At 52.1% G+C, this 17264-nt stretch overlaps 2 long non-coding RNA genes across 2 annotated transcripts; both read right to left on the bottom strand.

Annotated features, from left to right (window-relative positions):
* Positions 1 to 626: 626 nt before the first annotated feature.
* LOC140690727 (uncharacterized) lies at positions 627 to 3442 on the bottom strand. The gene is made up of 3 exons (XR_012066003.1): positions 3354 to 3442; positions 2297 to 2406; positions 627 to 901 (listed from the first exon to the last, which is right to left on the bottom strand). It is a non-coding gene; the product is annotated as an uncharacterized lncRNA (long non-coding RNA).
* Positions 3443 to 4216: 774 nt separating this feature from the next.
* Positions 4217 to 15633, bottom strand: LOC140690724 (uncharacterized). The gene is made up of 13 exons (XR_012066000.1): positions 15385 to 15633; positions 14921 to 15119; positions 13212 to 13328; positions 12607 to 12793; positions 12419 to 12500; positions 9098 to 9184; positions 8604 to 8763; positions 7639 to 7723; positions 7422 to 7509; positions 5563 to 5691; positions 5087 to 5219; positions 4646 to 4699; positions 4217 to 4369 (listed from the first exon to the last, which is right to left on the bottom strand). It is a non-coding gene; the product is annotated as an uncharacterized lncRNA (long non-coding RNA).
* Between the last annotated feature and the right edge of the window lie 1631 nt (positions 15634 to 17264).

The following is a 17264-nucleotide window of genomic DNA, read 5'->3' as shown; positions in this document are numbered from 1 at the left end:
TGCCCCAGCAATAGGCAGGAGGTAGGGCCTGGTTTATACTGCTCTGGGTGTATCCCAGACTCATCCGAATACGAAATCAGAAATTTGCAAAACAGCAGAGCTGGGGTGGATCATCTACTCCAGACTCCTCACCTTACAGTTAAAAGGGTGGCAACCCTGACAGGCAAAGCAACGTGCTAAAGGCAGAGCATGGAAGTCGCAGTGCCAGATGAAACGCAGCGTGCAACCCCCGTTCAAGGCCGCTGACTCTGACGACGGGGCCAAGGTTTCCAATGAGGAGAATAAGACAGTGTAAATACTTTGTTCCCCCTAAAACCCCAAATGTTTTTTAAAGGCACAAAAACTCACCTTAACTAGATCTCTTCTGAGGGGGCTCTCTTCTGCTTCTTCGTCTTTCTGTCTCCATTTCCCTCTCTCAGACACAAACACATTCAGTTTTGTGAAAGGGGACTTCCTTCCATACAAAGACAGACTTCACATCTTCAGAAAGATACCTGAGAAAGCACGTTTCTCAATTCAAGTCTTTGTGTGAGTTCTGGGCAACTGGCTTATTTTCTAGAACAATCGGTAGTTACAAAATCAGGAAATCATCTTCCACAAAGGCAGAGTTCTGGTCCGTGTTGATAAAGTTGGGGATGTCACATTTCATGAGTCTGTTCGGCTCCTCCTCTGGCCACCTGCTGCATCTGATGGCTTCCTGGAGCCGAATAACACTGTAAAGGGCTATGGTAGGGATACCAGCTTTGGCCTTGTCCAAGTGGTCCACTTCATTGATGTAGCAGTGAAAGAGGGACCTAGATTCGTCATTGCACTGCCAGAGAACACCTTGGGCAGCAGCGGTCTTCCAAAGTCTGACACAAAGCTGTTGAGTCTAAATCTCTTCTCGGGAGACTCTGCATTGCTACAAAGAAAACCAAAATAAAATATCGTTCACAGTGTAGCTCGGTGACCTGAAGAATCATAGTTTTTGCCATCTACTGAGAGTAAATCCCTGCACAGAGCATGCTGACATGCACTGGAATCGAAAGACATCACTTCTGAACACATACAATTAAACCCAAGGCAAAAGTCTAAAGTGAGGGCCCATGGACCATCCTAAAAAGACATCGTTCCCTGAGAATCCTCAATATTGGTGCCTCGCACACCAGTGTTTCTCCGTGGGACACTCAGATCTCTTCATCAGGATTCGTTAAAGTGCTTCTTAAAATGCAGAATTCTGGGGTGCACACCCTCAGAGTCTCCAGAGGTAGCGACTGGTAGTCTGTATTTTCATAGCCACCAGGATAACTAAACATGCTCAGGTTTAGCACCGCAGTCTACATCGGGTCACCTGAGCATCGACAATTCTGTCTCATGGGATGGGGGGTGCCATGTGTGTCAGGGTGCTGTCCTACCCATGTGTCTCCCCTGATTCTCAGAACTGACAGTGCTGCCCCATTGGGCACGAAATACCACCGTTTCACAATGCATACGCAGGGCGCCCGACTGAAAAACAATCAGTGATAGGAGAGGGGACAAAACTCAGCTTCCTGTTACCTTGTTTCACTTACTGTGGGACGAGTGATCAATTCAAGGGTAATAAATCAGTGAATGAGTGAATAACATGACTCGCGTTAGTCCCACGAGTGCCTGGAAGAGCAAGCCTGGGCACATTGAGAACCATAACAGCCCATCTACTTAAATGTCATCCTCCACAGATCTATGTAAAGGTTACTTCCACCCAGGCAGTGACTCCAGAAGGGCAAGAATCATGTATGAACACACTCTCAAATCCAGAACAGAACCTGACAACAATTAGGCTCTGGAGTCTGTGTTTAGCGAGTGTGGAATCTCAGTGATTCCAGCTCTTACACCTTGCCTTCCCATCCCACCACACACGATATGGCCCTTATGTCCAGTTCTCCCGGGGCTGGGGCCACGGAACCCATTTATAGGACTGGAAGAATCTGATCATTTAAACCATCCCCCAGATTATCATCAAGAGTCACCTGCATTTCAGGGATCAGTAATCCCAGAAGCTTTGCAGTTCAGGCAGCTGAGGGATTTTTATATCAGCTCTGTCTTCTACTGTGACTGCCTGGGTGACATCAGACAAGGAATTCTGAAAAGCCTGAACTTTTCCTTTCAGGAATAATCTAATTAACAAATCTCGTTGACCACTCAACAAATGTGATGTGAAGATCAATAATTTACACAGGAGTACAACATTCACTAGGTCGTGGATTTAGAATCAGAGGAAAATCATTTTAGAAAGATTGACAGAATGTAGCTTTAATGCGAATTTAAGTATTCTTACCTTTCAGTAAATCATCTTCCCCTACTTATCACTTCACCCAAGTTTAAAAGATGTCTGAGAACAGGGATGAGTGTGTCAGCAATCTGAGACCCAATAACCTAAAATGTCACCTAGGAAAAAGAGGGGAGTAACACATTTTTAAAAAGCATGGTGAGGATGGCGGGGCCATCCCCAACCCCAGACTAAGAAGCTCTGAGTAATAGCTTTCCTGCCTGCCTGGGGCATCAGCTGATGTGAAAATCCACCCAGAAACCTCACTGTCCAGCAGCTCTTCCATAACACAGGCTACACTTTCTCAGAATTAAGAATTGCGTCCAGTAACCACTTCGCTGAAGAATAAAGACAAAGGAGAACAAGAGAGTTCTGCCCCTCCCAAGGGAGAGCCCAGACCTCGGGCTGCATGCACTGCGCCCACCTCCCTGGAGAAGAATAAACTGGAGAAGGGCGTTCTGCGAAACTGCGGCAGCAAAGGTTGAGACGGGAAAAAATTGACCAGCTGGCCAGGGACAGCCCCCTCCGTCGCTGCCTTGGCGCATGCCTCAGCCCTCTCAGCCCATCCTGCCCACCTCCGGTGGCTAAGCTGTCAGAGAAATTGCTTTGCGACCTGGAGCAACAGAGGCTGCCCTCAGGCCAATCTGCGGAAAAGATGGGAGCTAAACCCCCAGCTCCCGAGCGGCAGGCTCCATACCCCCGCCAACACCCCGACGCCCCCGCACCCTACCGCAACCCCGGGGAAATATGACCCGGAGAAGTGTGACCTGGGAACGAGGGGCAGCAGAGGCTGCCCCCACGTCAGGCCTGCAGAGAGATTGGAGCTTATCCTCCAGCTCTCCAGGGGCAGCCCCTGTCCTCTCCACCTCCTGATCTCACCGCGCCCACCTTCCTGGAGCAATCAGACCAGGTGTGGGGTGTCAGGCGAATCTTGCGCCAGAGAGGACGTCCCCAGGCCAGGTCAGGGGAGAGGAGAAGAAGTGGCCCCATTAGGCGGGGCAGCCGGCCGTCGCAACTGCCTCTGCCCCTCGACCACATCGGGCCCGTCTCCCAGGAGCAAGCTGACCTGGAGACGGGCATCCGGCTTCTTGGGCAGCAGAGGACGCCCCCAGGATTGGTCACGGGGAAGAGGAGAGCAAATTGACAGGCTCCGCGCTGCAGGTCTTCTACCCCCGCCATCGCCACCCCCGCACCTTAAAGGCACCGCCCAGGGCGCCCCTCCCCCAGCAGGCTGAGTGGGACAGGTGCGTCTGGTGACCTGGGGCAGGAGAGGCCACTCCCACACCAGGCCATCAGGGAGACGGGAGCCAATCCACCAGCTCCCCAAGGCAGCCCCTACCCCCGCAGCAGCCACCACTCTTGCCCATGACCTCACAGTGGCCTTCTCTAGGGAGCAGGCTGACCTGGAGATGGACGTCCGACGAACTTGGGACAACAGGGACCGCCCCCAGGGCAAACCATGGGGGGAAGTGGGAGCAAATGGACAAGTTCCATGGGAAAACCTGCCGCTGCTGCCACCACCCCCAAAGTACCAAGTCCAACTCCCGGGGTCAGGCCGACTAGGATACACGCGTCTCATAACACAGGGCAACAGCGACCGCCCCCAGGACAAGACGCGGGGAAGATGGGAGCAAATGGTCCGCTCCCCCGCTGCAGGCCCCCGACCACCGCCACCCCTGCACCCTGACTACCCTGCCTCCCGCCCCCAGCAGGCAAAGTGGGACAGGGGTGTCCCGGGACCTGGAGCAGCAGAGGCCGCCTTCAGGCCACGCGGTGCAGACATGGAGCTAATCCACAATCTCCTCCGGGGCAGCCTCCCTATGCCTGCAGCCACCACCTTACCAGCCCCCTGACCGCACCGCACCCATCTCCCAGGAGCAAGCTCACCTGGAGTCGGATCTCAGACAAATCTCCGGCGGCAGACGTCGCCCCCAAGCCAGGCCGTGGGGGAGAGAAGAAATGGAGCAACTCCCTGGAACACATCCCCTGCCCCTGCCGCCTCCGCCGCCGCCTCCCAGGAGCAAGTTCATCTGGAGACCCGCGTCCCGCCTCTAGGGCAGCAGAAGCCGCCCCTGGCTCCGCCTCCGGGGAGAGCGGAGCGAATTGATCGGCTCCCCCGCGGCAGCCTCCCTCCCCCCGTGGGTCCCGCACCTTAACGGCCCCGCCCCCACTCCGCACTCAGCAAGCTGAGTGGGACAGGAGTGTCCGGCGACCTGGGGAAGAAGAGGCCGCTCCCAGGCCCAGCAGCCGGGACAAGGCAGCTATTCCACCCGTTCACCAGGGGTAGACCCGCTCCGCCCCTCTGCCGCTGCCACCGCCCTCTGACCTAACCGCCCCACCTACCAGGAGCAAGCTTACCTGGAGTGCAACATCTGGCGAATCTCCGGCGGCCAAGCCCCACCCCAGGCCAGGCTGCAGGGAAGAGAAGAAATCGATCGGCTTGCCCGGGCAGCCTCCCAACCGCCACCGCCGCCGCCGCCGCCCAAAAGCATTGCAATAGCCTACCGGGGTCAGGCTGACTGCAAGGATGTGCACTTGCCTTCTTATCCTGGCCAGGTCCCTGAGCACCTCCCTGCATCCCTACACTCCCTGCACCTCTGCACCCCTGCTACTCTCTGCAATTCTGCATCCCTCCACCCCCACATCCCCTGAAATGCCTGCGCCCTCCACAGCCCCTGCACCCCTGTCACCAGTTACACTTTTGCGCTGCTTACACTCCTGCACCCCTGCATGTCCCACACACCACCTCTTGGGCCTTTGGCAGAGTCTCTGCTGTTAGACCAATGCACAGTGACTCACTCTTTGCCAGTATATGATGCAACAGTGGACGTCAGGGGTTGCCTGCAGGAAGGTACATGTTCCCGGTCACTAGCCTGGGCCACTAGGGTGATCTCTGTGAGGTCACCCAGGACGGGTTCAGAGATGCTGTTCTCTGGGAAGAGAGGAGTTGAAACCGGTCTTGAGGGCAGAGCTGTGCTCACCAGGCCGTCCACGCTTCATGTTATACACAGGGCTTCGGAGAAGTGAAATGGATCCGGCCAAGTAAGACTGGCCTGCTGTGAGCCCACCTCAGTCCTGGGCTCTGAGTCAGACCGACTGGCTCCCTCAATCAGGGCCCAGTTTGGGCACCTGAATGGTCCCTTTGAGGCATCCCAACAGTTCTCAGGATGAAGTCTGGCTGCTTCCACCCCATGGCCCTCCCTCCTACTGTGCTGGCCTCAGGAAGGTTCCTTATATGGGGAAGAAGGCAGCCCACACCCTACCCCACCCCTCACCTTTCTCTAACCCAGGCTGGTGCTCTCTCTGCCCCTCAGAGTCTGGGAAGCCATCCCTCTTCAGTTATGTCCCTTCTGAGATGGACTTGCTTCCACTCAATTCTAGGCGAGGATGCACCATGGAATGCACTGGGTAAGAGAACCAAAATAAATAATTTCTTCTGTGAGGTTGTCTGTTTATCTACTGGGGCTGGGCTGTGTGTAGTTTGCTACAGCTATTGGTGTGAGAGGCTAAAACAGCCTGTGTGTCCTTGTTTTCATCTCCCCGCTGTCTTTGGGTTTTCCCTAGACACTCCTGAGACATTTACTTCTGTTAGTATTATTCCTGTTATTACACACGGGCCCTACTGACATGGAGGTAAGGTGTTGGGGGAGCGGGACAGAGCAGGGCATCTGCAGTCCTGTGATTAGTTCTCATTGAGCCTGTGCCCTGAGCTGTGACCTCCACAAGTGTGTCTCTTTCCCCCCACCCCAATTTGGGTGACACAGAAGGGATTTCCCTTCTCCCAGGTTGGTTAGGCTCTGGTAAAATAATTTCTCATTAAAAAAACAAACAAAAAACAACTTCCCCCAATGAAACAGAATGTTCTGGGTGTATTTCAATACAGTTATTTTCTCCTCTCCAGGCAGGAAGCATGAGGAGTTATCCTCTGACCTTCATTCTGAGAACAGGACACGGTCCTGGATGTAAAATACATGAAAAAGAGCATGGGGCCCCTCTGACTGGCCCCCTGGAGTTGTCACACTCTGATTTCCCCACACTGAGCCTCCTGCTGGCCTCAGGGACCTGTTAAATCTGCCTGCCCCCGGGGTTCTTACAAAAGCAGGTTCTGCCTTGGGAGCTGTGACTCTCCAAGCCTGCCCGCTGTTCCCTTTGCAACCTCTCTGGGTTGGAAGCAGCTTTCCCCCTCGGTCTTCTGGGATCTAAGAAGAGCAGTGGGTTTGCAGCTCCCTCAGATTTGGTGTTATTTTCAGGACAGGAGGAAGAACTTCTGAGCTCCACACGAGCTGGACCAGAGGCTGGAATCCTCCCTTCCTCTGCCACCGTGCAATCAGTGGCTGTGGTTCTAGCCGAGTTTCTGAAGATGTGGACTTAAACACACATATCCCAGCCCTCACAGGAGCACACAGTCCCATAAATCCCCCTAGTTTCCACTGGTAACTATGGAGCCGATGGGGACACGGGTTTCGGGACCACAGAGGCCTGACTGCACGACTTGCTCCGTGGCCTATTTACGTGGTTGCTCCGGGCCTTGTCTGAAGTGGCTTGTTTACCACACCTGGTACGTGGGAAACACAAAATAAGTACTAGAACCTTCACTTTTTCTCCCTCCAGGGCCTTCAAACGTAGAAAGTAATAAGTGAACTCAGACAGCCTAGTCACCACAATGAGGTCCGTCCAGCCTGGCTCTCCTGAGTGATGGGCACTGACTTGCACCTTAACTCGGAACAGTAGGGGAACTGCCTTCCTCTAACTGGGCCTCTCCCCACACCAGGCACGCCTGCAGCTCAGACGGGGCCAGCTCCCCAACTGAGGTGTGTGCTGGTGGCTTCAGTGTGACCTGGCCCTGCCGGGACATGAACCTGCAGTGAGTGAGGTGGAGGGTCGGGTGGAGGGGGGTCCCTTCTGGGGTGGCAGGGGGCCCGGTAGCACCCCTCCCAGCCTGGTGCCTGGGGCTCCCTAACACCTCCTACAGCTCCTGGGTTGGCTCCGGTCCTGGCCACTCCACACACCCTCCCAGTATCTTTTAATTATGTCCCTTTTCTGCTTTTATCAGTGAGAAGTGGCTTCTGTTGCTTGTTCAGTGAAACAGTACATCGGGAAACCAGACTACTTCTAACATCAGTAAAATACCAACCTCGGTCAGCTCGCCGGGCAGACCGTGCAGCACAAAGGCCTGAACAGGGCTGTGCGAACGGCTTACGTGAAGGGTCCTCAGCATCTGTCTTCAGAGATACAGAAGCTGATGGTTCAGGTAAAACCTCAGGGTGGGATTGAGGAATCCAAAGCTGGTTGGTTTCAAAGGCTAATTGGTCAGACCAGACCCCTGAGCTGTGGTCAGAAGCCTGGCTCACCGTCACGCAGACTCAGCGCCCTAAGTGCCGGGTGGGGCCGGTGCTGTTCCCTTTGTAGGCTCTCGTTGGGGATTCAGTGTAGCCCCTTAAATACAGCAGAAATTCCAGCCCCATTAGCCCCCAACCTGAGTGTTCCATGACACAAATCCCGGGAGTGTTTAATTTTCATCTTTGTTTAGGAGGATGAAGGTGGTTCAAGAGAAGACATAAATTCACACTTAGTGACACAAGGTCACAGCCAGTACTTCCTCCACGGAGAGCTATGTGCTCCCACAGTGGTGGCTGGGGGCTCGGCAGAGACCCTCTGCTGGTCCCAGAAGGACTCGCTCCTCTGGCCACAACTCATGGGTTGGACAGCAGATCCAGAGGGTGACAGAGCATCTTTCCTGGGAATTTGGAACTGACACATAGAAATCAAGTTCACTCATCTGGAGTTTGGCGGAGGGGAGGGGCGGTGGTTGGAAATCAAATGAAACCAGAGCATGAGAGACACTTAGAAGTGAAAGAGCGAGAGACAGAGAGACTGAGCTTGTGAGAGCAAATAGTCAGAAAGAAGGCAAACAATCAGGGGACAGAGGAATTCCAGCTCCTGACTGTCTAGTCTGTCCCAGCCCATCAATGACCCCGTGAGATGTTTAATAACATTCCAGTTTTGCAGATTAGGAAACAGGCTGAAAGAGGTGGGGGCTGGGTTTGGGTGCACAGTTAATTCAATTGCCACTGGACCCCACACTTCCCATTGCCTGAAGGCACCCTAATCCTCACTGGGACCCCTGTGGTCCCCTGACAGCCCAGCACCCTGATCAAAGGGACCCTGCGGGAGTGGGAACCCCTCTTGAGTGTGGAGAGTTCCCTGCCCCGAGATGCCATGCATCAGCAAGCTCCCGCTCACCCCAGGTTAACATCAGCCCAGCTGTACAGTCTCCCAACCCGCTTCCCTCCCTGCCAGGCACCCCCAACCTTACCACCGAGTGTACTGCAGGAATTCAGGCACAGGGATGCCCAAATCAACACGAGCCCACCGGCTATAGAAACAGCAGACTCCCAGCCCCACCTGGGTTGCGAGGGGACAGAAGGTGTCCTCAACTTTCATGTGTCTAAAACAATCTTCTTCAGCTGGAGGTTCTAGAGAAAAATAAAAGGTCCAAAACATAGTTCGGTGAGGAATTCCTCCAAGGACCTGACTCCAGTGTCTACAACCATGTGTACCTACCCCCGGAATTGGGGTGAAGGTGGATTATTGATCAGCACAACCCCTGGTGGCCCAGCTCCTTGGCTTGGCTGCCCAGAGGGGGCTGGGGGAATGGGTAAGGCCAGGGCACTCAGGAAAAGCACAGAGGACCTGACCTCTCCCTTCTGCACTCGTAAACCCTTCCCCAAATCTCAAGGCATTGGACAGAGATCCGCCACAATAATGAGATGCTCCCATCTCTTCACTCACTCCTGTCGGTTCACTTACATGCTGAGCATCCACTGGGTCCCAGGACAAGACACATAGAATGGCTGATGGGACAGGCTTGGTCCTTCCCCCTGGAACCTGTTCAATCTGATCAAAGAATGATCACTCATAAAGAGTTTCTCAAAATTATACAGAGACCAAAGACCAACTGCAGAGTGAACCAAATTTAAAAATATATATGAAGATCCCCCAGTCTCCCCGCCTAAGGTTAACAGCATAAAGCAAAAAATTCTTGCCTTTAATCACCAGGGAAGTTGTCACCCCCTCTCAGGTGGAAAGGAGAGTTATTCTTTGAGCACGTCACAGAAGTGCTCCATCGGATTGGACCAGGGCATCTACATTCATTCAGCAAATGTGTATAAGCTCCTACTACATACGGGAATCTCCTAACTAGACCGTTCCCAAGGCTCTCGGGCTTTATCAGTCAACAAAATAGACATGACTCCCCATCACTGGGGGCTCAGAATTTTAGCAGAGGAAACAGGCAGCATGTTGGGGTAGCAAGAGTTTGGATAAATTTTTAAAAAAGAGTGATATGAGCAAACTCGGGTGATGGCGGTGGGGTGGGAGGCAGGCAGGAGAGAATAAGGCAATCCTGGCAGATCTCACGGAGTAATGAACTTGAAGCAGAATAGATCTGGAGGAAGAAGGAAGAGCCGGAGCCAGAGGCCCCCAGAGTGAGGGGGAGAGTGTGGGCAGAGAGGCAGAGCACGCCGGGTCCTGAGGCCTTTGTGACGACTTTGGCTCCTAATGACATGGTGACCCGTTTAGTGAGTTTTGAGGGGAGGGGTGATGTAGTCCAACTTATGCTTTTGTGTTTGTGTTTTTTGGGGGGAAGTAATTTATTTATTTTAATGAATGTGCTGGTGATTGAACCCAGGATCTCAAGCATGCTAAGCATGCGCCCTACCACTGAGCAACACCCACCACCCCCAATGTATGTTTTTACAGGCTCCCTCTGACTCTGTGTGGATGAGAGATTGTAGGAAAGCAAAGATGGAAACAGAAGGCTATTGGTATCCAGGAAAGGCTGAAGGTGGCTCTTAGGAGGGCGGGGAGCAGAGAGCAGGTATTTAATTAAGACAGAATATCCAGAATTTTCTAACAAGCTGGATTTGCTGTCTGTGAGTGTAAAAGAAAGAGAGAGAAAGGACATGGTTCCAACATCTGGGCCTGGACAATGGGAGGGATGTCCTCTCCAGATGGGAAAGGGGATGGGAAAAGGTGGGGCTGAGCAGGTGGAAAGGGGCTGGTATCAGCTCAGTTCTTCAATGTCATGGTTAAGGGGTGTGTTACATATTGCCACAGAAGTGCCTAATAGGTAGAGGAAACTGTTTTCTTTTTCTTTTTAACATTTAAAAAATATAATTAAACATATTAATTGTATTATGTGAATGATTTGGGAATTTTGTTTCATGCCAAGTTATATGTTATATATAGCCAAATGGAGCATATATCAAAAAGGGGAGAAATGAGGGCTTTCACATAAACTGACTGTCCGTAACGTAGGTAAAATTTCAATAAAACCAGTCTTCAGGGCAAAAACCTCATCTCGGTGTTACATAAAAATAAATGAAAAACGACTATGTTGATGTACCATTATTTCATGTTACATAATAGCCCCAAACTAACAGTGTTTAACTATGAGGCTTGTAGAAATACTATTCGCTTTATTCACATAAATACAGAAGTGCAGAAATGTTCTAAGGTAGAATTAGCATCTTAGTGGAAATAATACATATTTGAGCATTTTACATGATATATATGTACTGATTCAAAATTTGGAAAAGTAATTTCATAGTAGAACATATGTATGAATGTGAAAGCAAGATGAATGAAAGGAAAAGAATGTGATGTGAGTCTCAGGGATAAAGGCTCAGATGGAAAGGGGAAATCAGGGAATTTTGGAGAAATCGAGAAATTGATGGCATGCCAATTTCCAAGGCTGGGTTGCTTCCACCAAAGGAATAGCAGAGAGAGAGAGGAGAGGCCCAGGAACCCACCCTGGGGAACACCCACAGTATATGTTTGGAAAAAACAGGAGACATTGGCAAAGGACCAGCCAGCAGGCCAAAAGCAGAAACAGACAGAGAGATGGGCTGGAGGTTGAGTGAAGCAGGAACACGGGGTAGGAGGGATGGAAGAGCTGGGTCAAATGCTGCCGAGGGGCCAAGCATGATGAGGAGTCAAAATTGACCACTATATTTAGCAACATGGGGTCACTGATGGCCTTGACAGGGCAGTTTCCATAGAGCGAGGGATCAGGCGAAAAGCCAGAATGGGTGTAAAAGGGGATGGCTCAAGAGAAGATGCAGACAGTGAGTTTAAACAACTCCTTAAAGATTTGCTGCAAAGACACAGGGTGGCAATTGGTGGGGGTGAATTAGGGTCAAGGAGTGCTGTTGGTTTAAGAGGATGGACGTTTATATACTGATGGTGCCAACTAGCAGGAGAACAAAATAGATGAGGCAGTGAAAGAGAGGATGGTTTTGGGAGTGACAACCCAGAGAAGATGGGAGGGATGGGGCCTCGGGGACTTTTGGAGGAACTGGCTTTCGATGCCACTTTTAATGAGCGGTGGGGCACCGAGAGTGAGGTCACAGACATCAGAAGGCGAGCGGATGTGCTGGGAGTTGCTTGTGAAATTTCTCTTCTGTTGGCTTGTTTGCTTGTTCAAAGTAGAAAACTAACCTTACCAGCTGAGGAACAAGGAGGAAGAAAGAGTTACTGGAGCCATGAGCAGAAAATAAGAAAGAGCCTTCCAGGGAGAATGGGACAGTAAAAAGGGCAGGGGGAGGCGGGGGAGTGCGCTCCCAGAAAGTTACATTTTCTCTTTGACGTCCCCAAATGTGTGACGTGTTATTACCCTTCCTGCTGTCTACAAAATAAAAATTAATTATGGTTCAGAGGAAATGCTATTTCATTCTAAGAGGCTGCCTGTTTCTCAGGAATGGTCATCTTAAACTGCAAATATTACAAACAATGTTGAAAAGATGAACCTGTGTACCTAAAATCCCCTATTTTCTATTAATCTGTTTACTACTTAGTTCCCCTATCAATAACACATAACAAATACTGCCATGATGGAGGTACATCGATGCTTAAAAGGAAATGAGATCTGTATCCTTTTGCTAAATTCCATGGCTTCCTTAATATGCAGTTCCACTTGGAATTTAGGAATGTCTGGTATAAGAAGTGAGAAACAGTTTGAGAAAATCCCGACTCAGAATTATACATCACAACCACATCTCACAAGTATATACAGCCGTAAAAAAGTTTAAAAGCAAAACTCCGTAACTACTCTTAAAGACCTTTGCAAACCTGGGCCTGCCAAGATGTTTCCAAACTGGAAAGGAACTCCAATCTCTTGCCTGGTACCGGACCAGGGGCTGGCCAGCCTTTTCTGTAAAAGCGAGAGAGTAAATATTTTCAGTTTTGCAGATCATTTTGTTGTAACCATGCAGGTAGGCAATAAGAAAGCTAAGAGCACTGGAAGATAGGAAACAAACGGGCATGCCCACACTCTCCCTTCCACTCAGGGCAGCTTCTCTGTGGTGGGGAGCTTTGCCACAATCACTTGCTTCTTTTTTCCATTGGTTTCTTTGTTTCCACCTTACTGCTCGAGCTCAGAACTTCAGGTGGGCCTGGTCCTTCAGCATCCATGCAGAGAAGGCTGAGCGGGGTTGGGAACCCCACCTGATGGAGAAGAGAGATTACTGGGATGGACATTGTGGAAACCACCATGACACGAGACAATCACACCTTCCGGGGTGAAAGGGAACGAAGACAAGGGAAGGACACAGTAGTGGGACCCCTAGGTCGCCTGCCAGGCTTGTTCTCCCTCCACGGCAACCATGGGGGCCTGGGGGGTGTTGGGCTTCAGCTACGGTGATTAGGATGAAGGGACTCAACATAAAGGACCCTCCAACTCCTCACTAGGTTCCAAACGCAGCCCCTCTAATTCCACCCTCTGAGTTTCTGGAACTCTGCTGGAAGAATACATGAGCAGGCCAGAACCAGAGCCCAAGCCAAACATGACAGGGGCTCGTGGGGCTGTAACCCCATGCTCAGTGGTCGGGGACTCCTTGCAAATCTGCAGAAATCCCTGTTCCACCTCATTCCTGGGAGAAACCCCAGATCTCCTCCTGCTCTGTCTGTTCTTCTCTTGAGGCTATTGTCCTGGAGGGATGCTGAGTCCTTGAACCTGGTCCTCCAAACGTACATAAGCAGCCTGTTCAATAAAACAAATTATGCACTTTTTCACATTTGCCAGTTTTTTGATTCCAGAAAGGCTGTGGGACTCATTCTCACAGTCTCCTGTGCCCCCACCACATGGTGGCCCTCTGCTCATGTAAACACGATTTCCCACAACTGCACCCTGCCTCCCAGCTTGTCAGAGGGGAGTGTCCCACAAAGACACAGGTGTTTGTGAGGATCCTGTCCCCCAGCAGAAAGCCTGCTCCTGGAGCCACGGACAGGGATCTGGCCTCCTAAGCCGCTCAGCTCTAATTCAAAGCCTAAAGTGGAGGCCCCGAATATTGCTGAATGACTTTCTGAATCACCTGGACTGGAGGGGACTGATTTTCTTTCCAGGAATGGAGGTAGCGCAGCCTCCATTTTCAGGGCTGACCTTGACGATGGATCTAGTTCCCCCGACTGCACCGCAGGAAGGAGTGTCCCTTCCATCCCACAGGTTGGAGACCCAACCCAAGGGAGTACTGAAGCAGTGCATTGCTGCCAGGTCCAGCATCCCTGCAGAGTGGCCTCTGCCCTTGAATGACCCCCTTCCCAGGGCCTTTCTTGCCCGGACACCACCACACCCCAGGCTGTGCCAGAGCTCTGGGGCTCTGCGTGTCCAAGGCACACAGGTGGCACCTGAGCCAGGTGTCCCCTGGGCCTCAAGGGAGAGAGGTCTGCTTCTGCATCAGGGGAAGGTGACCCCACAAGGCTGGCAGGACACTCTCAATATGGACCTCCAGGAGCCCTGGGAGCAGTTTTCCTGCAGGTGTTAAGAGCCATCATCAGGAGGGCAGGCCCCTCTTTGTGCAGACCATCCAGCAGTGCTGGGCCCACGTGCTGACCTCAGAAATCTACATGCCCCCAGGATACCCCAGGCAACCTCACAACTTCGTCACTTGGTGACCTGGGTACCACGAGCTCCTTGGCCATCCCATGAGGGTGGTCCTTGCAGGCATGGTCTCCAGGTTCTCCCGTTGAGAAATCCCCCTGGGTTTCTGTGGTCACAGAGCAGACACCAGAAGATTCTAGTCCTGCAGTGACCCCCACAGCAGTCAGCTCCCCTGTGCATGTCCAGGGACAAATGACAGCAATTTATTGCCAGGTACCGTGATGAACAAGGGGGTGGGATTCCATACTAAGTTCAGGATCCTGGTAACTCACTCTGCACCCCAAAAAGCTTCCATGAGAAATGTGTGTATTGGGATGTCTGTGCCCCTAGAAGAGCTGTTCCTGAGGGTTCCTGGGACCCTCCAGCCCCTCTCAAGGTTCTCAGATCCTGGGTCTAAATTTCTATCTGCCTCTTTTGGTGTACGGCCACCTGTGTCTCGTGGTCATGGGTCACTTTATTGCATGACTTGGCATGTTCTTAGTGCTCGTCCTCCACCCCTGCACTAGACTCCCAAGATGTTCCCACTGACCCTTGGCTCCCTGGGTGGCTCAGGGGGCCCTAAGTCTGCACCCTTCACTCTCCTCCTCTACCCCCACCTCTGGGGCCACCCCTAGGTGGACTTGGAGGTGTTTGTAAATGAGTCTTACACAAGGACATGTCTGGACAAAGCAGGACCCCACCCCCTGAAAACTCACCTGCTCCCTTCTCAGAAGAGGACCCCACAGCCCCACATTGCCTCCCAGGGGTCTACTCAGGACACAGTCCCCCAGTTCTGGGCAAGGTGTCTCCCTGGAATCCTTGCTTCCAGGAAGAGTCTCTCTGTCCTTCTTCAGAGTTTAGAGGTGTTCCCATGTCCCTGACCACCAAGATGCCCAGCACAGTCCCTTCAGTGACCTGGAGAGACAAGTAACTTATGTGGCCACAGGTCTCACAGGACACACCTGCTGGGACCCCAGGCTAAAGGGCTGTCCTTCTGCCTTCTCAGGTGTGGCTCCCGTGGTAACTTTTTGCAGGGGGCCCAAACGGGGAGTGTGGCCCAAAGCAGTTCATGGGGCTCTCTGGGCAGGGAAGACTTGGGCCAGGTGGCCTTGCCTGGTTTCCCTGCTGGGCCACTCTGAAAACCCCCGCTCCTCTGGCTGTGGCTGGAGGCCCCTCAAACCTCAGGGCGGGGCTCTTTCTCTCAGCCTCCACTGACTCCAAAGCCACGCTGGTGCTGGCGAGGGGAAAGAGCTTTCTTGCCTTCTTTTGGCCAAGTTGCCACAGGTGGATGCTGCGGGGAGCTGGAGAGAGAGGTAGCACTTGCTCAGATGTGAGTGGTTAAGCAATTTGACACCCTGTCAACTAGCCTTAAACATTGGAATGAGGTCTTTCCCGGTAAAGCTGGAAGTTACTTTCAGTAACTTGTCTAAAGATTTCTTTTTTTTTTCCACTTAAAGACTCATAAAACCTCTCCCAGGTCATTCCTGGTATGGACCATTATCCAGGGATCAATCAGGAAATGCAGGAGGAGAGGGGTGGGGGTGGGGGAGAGGGGAGGTTAGATCAGAGCCCACGGAGAGGTGATGCCCCTCCCAGGAGCCTCACACTGGGCAGTGGCTTCTGGCATCCAGCTCTCCTGTTCTCAGGCCCATTCCATCTGCGGGGTTTTCCAAAAACATAATGGTGGAAGGGCCATGGAGGACACCTAGAACTTCCAGAATAGACAGGGGGAGCAGAGTTACCATGCTGGCCCTGGGTTTGGAGACAGACCTGCAGTGGAGACCACAGGCTTCTGAGAAGCCAGTTTCGAAATAAAGGCAGTATGCACTGGAATACCCGGCTCGAGAGAGTGCTTCATCATAGACATGTAATTTACATAGTTCTCACCACTAAATTCTGTGTTCCCAACACGCTACATGAATGACGGCTTCAACACACATTCATCTCTGAGATGTGAAAAAGTGTAGAGCCGCTCTTTCATCCTGCATAATGGGCATGGCTACACTTAAGAACACTTACCAAGATTTCTCAGCAAGAGCCAATTTCGAAGTAAAGGCAGTTTGTGCAGGAAAACCCTGTTGGAGTGAGGGCTGCCCCATACACATGTAAGTTATAGAGTTCCCCTCACCATGAAACGCTGTTCCCAACATGCTACATGCATGAAGGCTTCGACACACATTCAGTTCTAAGCTGTTAGCATGTGGAGAGCCGCTCTTTCATTCAGCACAAAAGGCATGGTTACACCCAGGAAGATTTACCCAGATTTCTCAGCAGCTTCCTTCAGCCAGATTCAAAGTAAAGGCAGTTTGTGCTGGGAAAGCCTGTTGGAGCGTGTTCAGAGCTGTTTCGGGCTCTGTCCCAGCTGGAGGGTGCAAAGCACAACCTCCAGAAAGAGGGACCAGGACCCCACCCGCCAGGTGGTGTTGCCTTTGTAAGGGAACAGTGATCTTTGGGTAAGATATATTGCGGCTCTCTCTAAAAACTGCTTTGACTTAAGTTTGCATCCTAGTCACCAGTTCCAGGACAACAGAAAAGGCATACCCTACATCCCTTTGCACTCAACTCTTCCCAAAAGAGCAAATGTTTGTCCATGAAAATACCAGCTGCTCTTCTAAGGCCCACTAAATACCCAGCAGTGTGGGCGGTGCACTCTTGATCAGGGACAGGTGGAGAGGGAACAGCGGTCCTCCAGCAGGCTTGGCCTGGTGTGGCAGCTGCGCTGTGGGTGCGTGGTGGGGAGGGAATGCAGGGAATCCTGTTTGAGGGGCCTCTGTGCACGCCTGCATTATAGTCTGAGGTTTCATACAAAGGCTCCAGGCATCCTAACTGGTCAGATACAGCCCCCACCCTTGGGCTGGAACCACCAGGAGATAAGTACCTGTAACAGGGACGGTGCCTGGTGTGGGGAGAGGTCATGGGACACTCCGGGGGCAGGGGCGGTGGTGCTGGGGAAGGCAGGGGATGCAGTGAAGGGTGGAGGGAGCAGGGTCCTTGGCTTGGGGGTGCGAGTTCTTTGGGAGACCACAGGGAATGGCACACATCATCCCCACCCTATACCCC

This window comes from Vicugna pacos, chromosome 31 (assembly GCF_048564905.1).
Source record: "Vicugna pacos chromosome 31, VicPac4, whole genome shotgun sequence".
In the NCBI taxonomy this organism is placed as follows: Eukaryota; Metazoa; Chordata; class Mammalia; order Artiodactyla; family Camelidae; genus Vicugna; species Vicugna pacos.
This window is presented reverse-complemented; position numbering and strand designations above follow the sequence as displayed.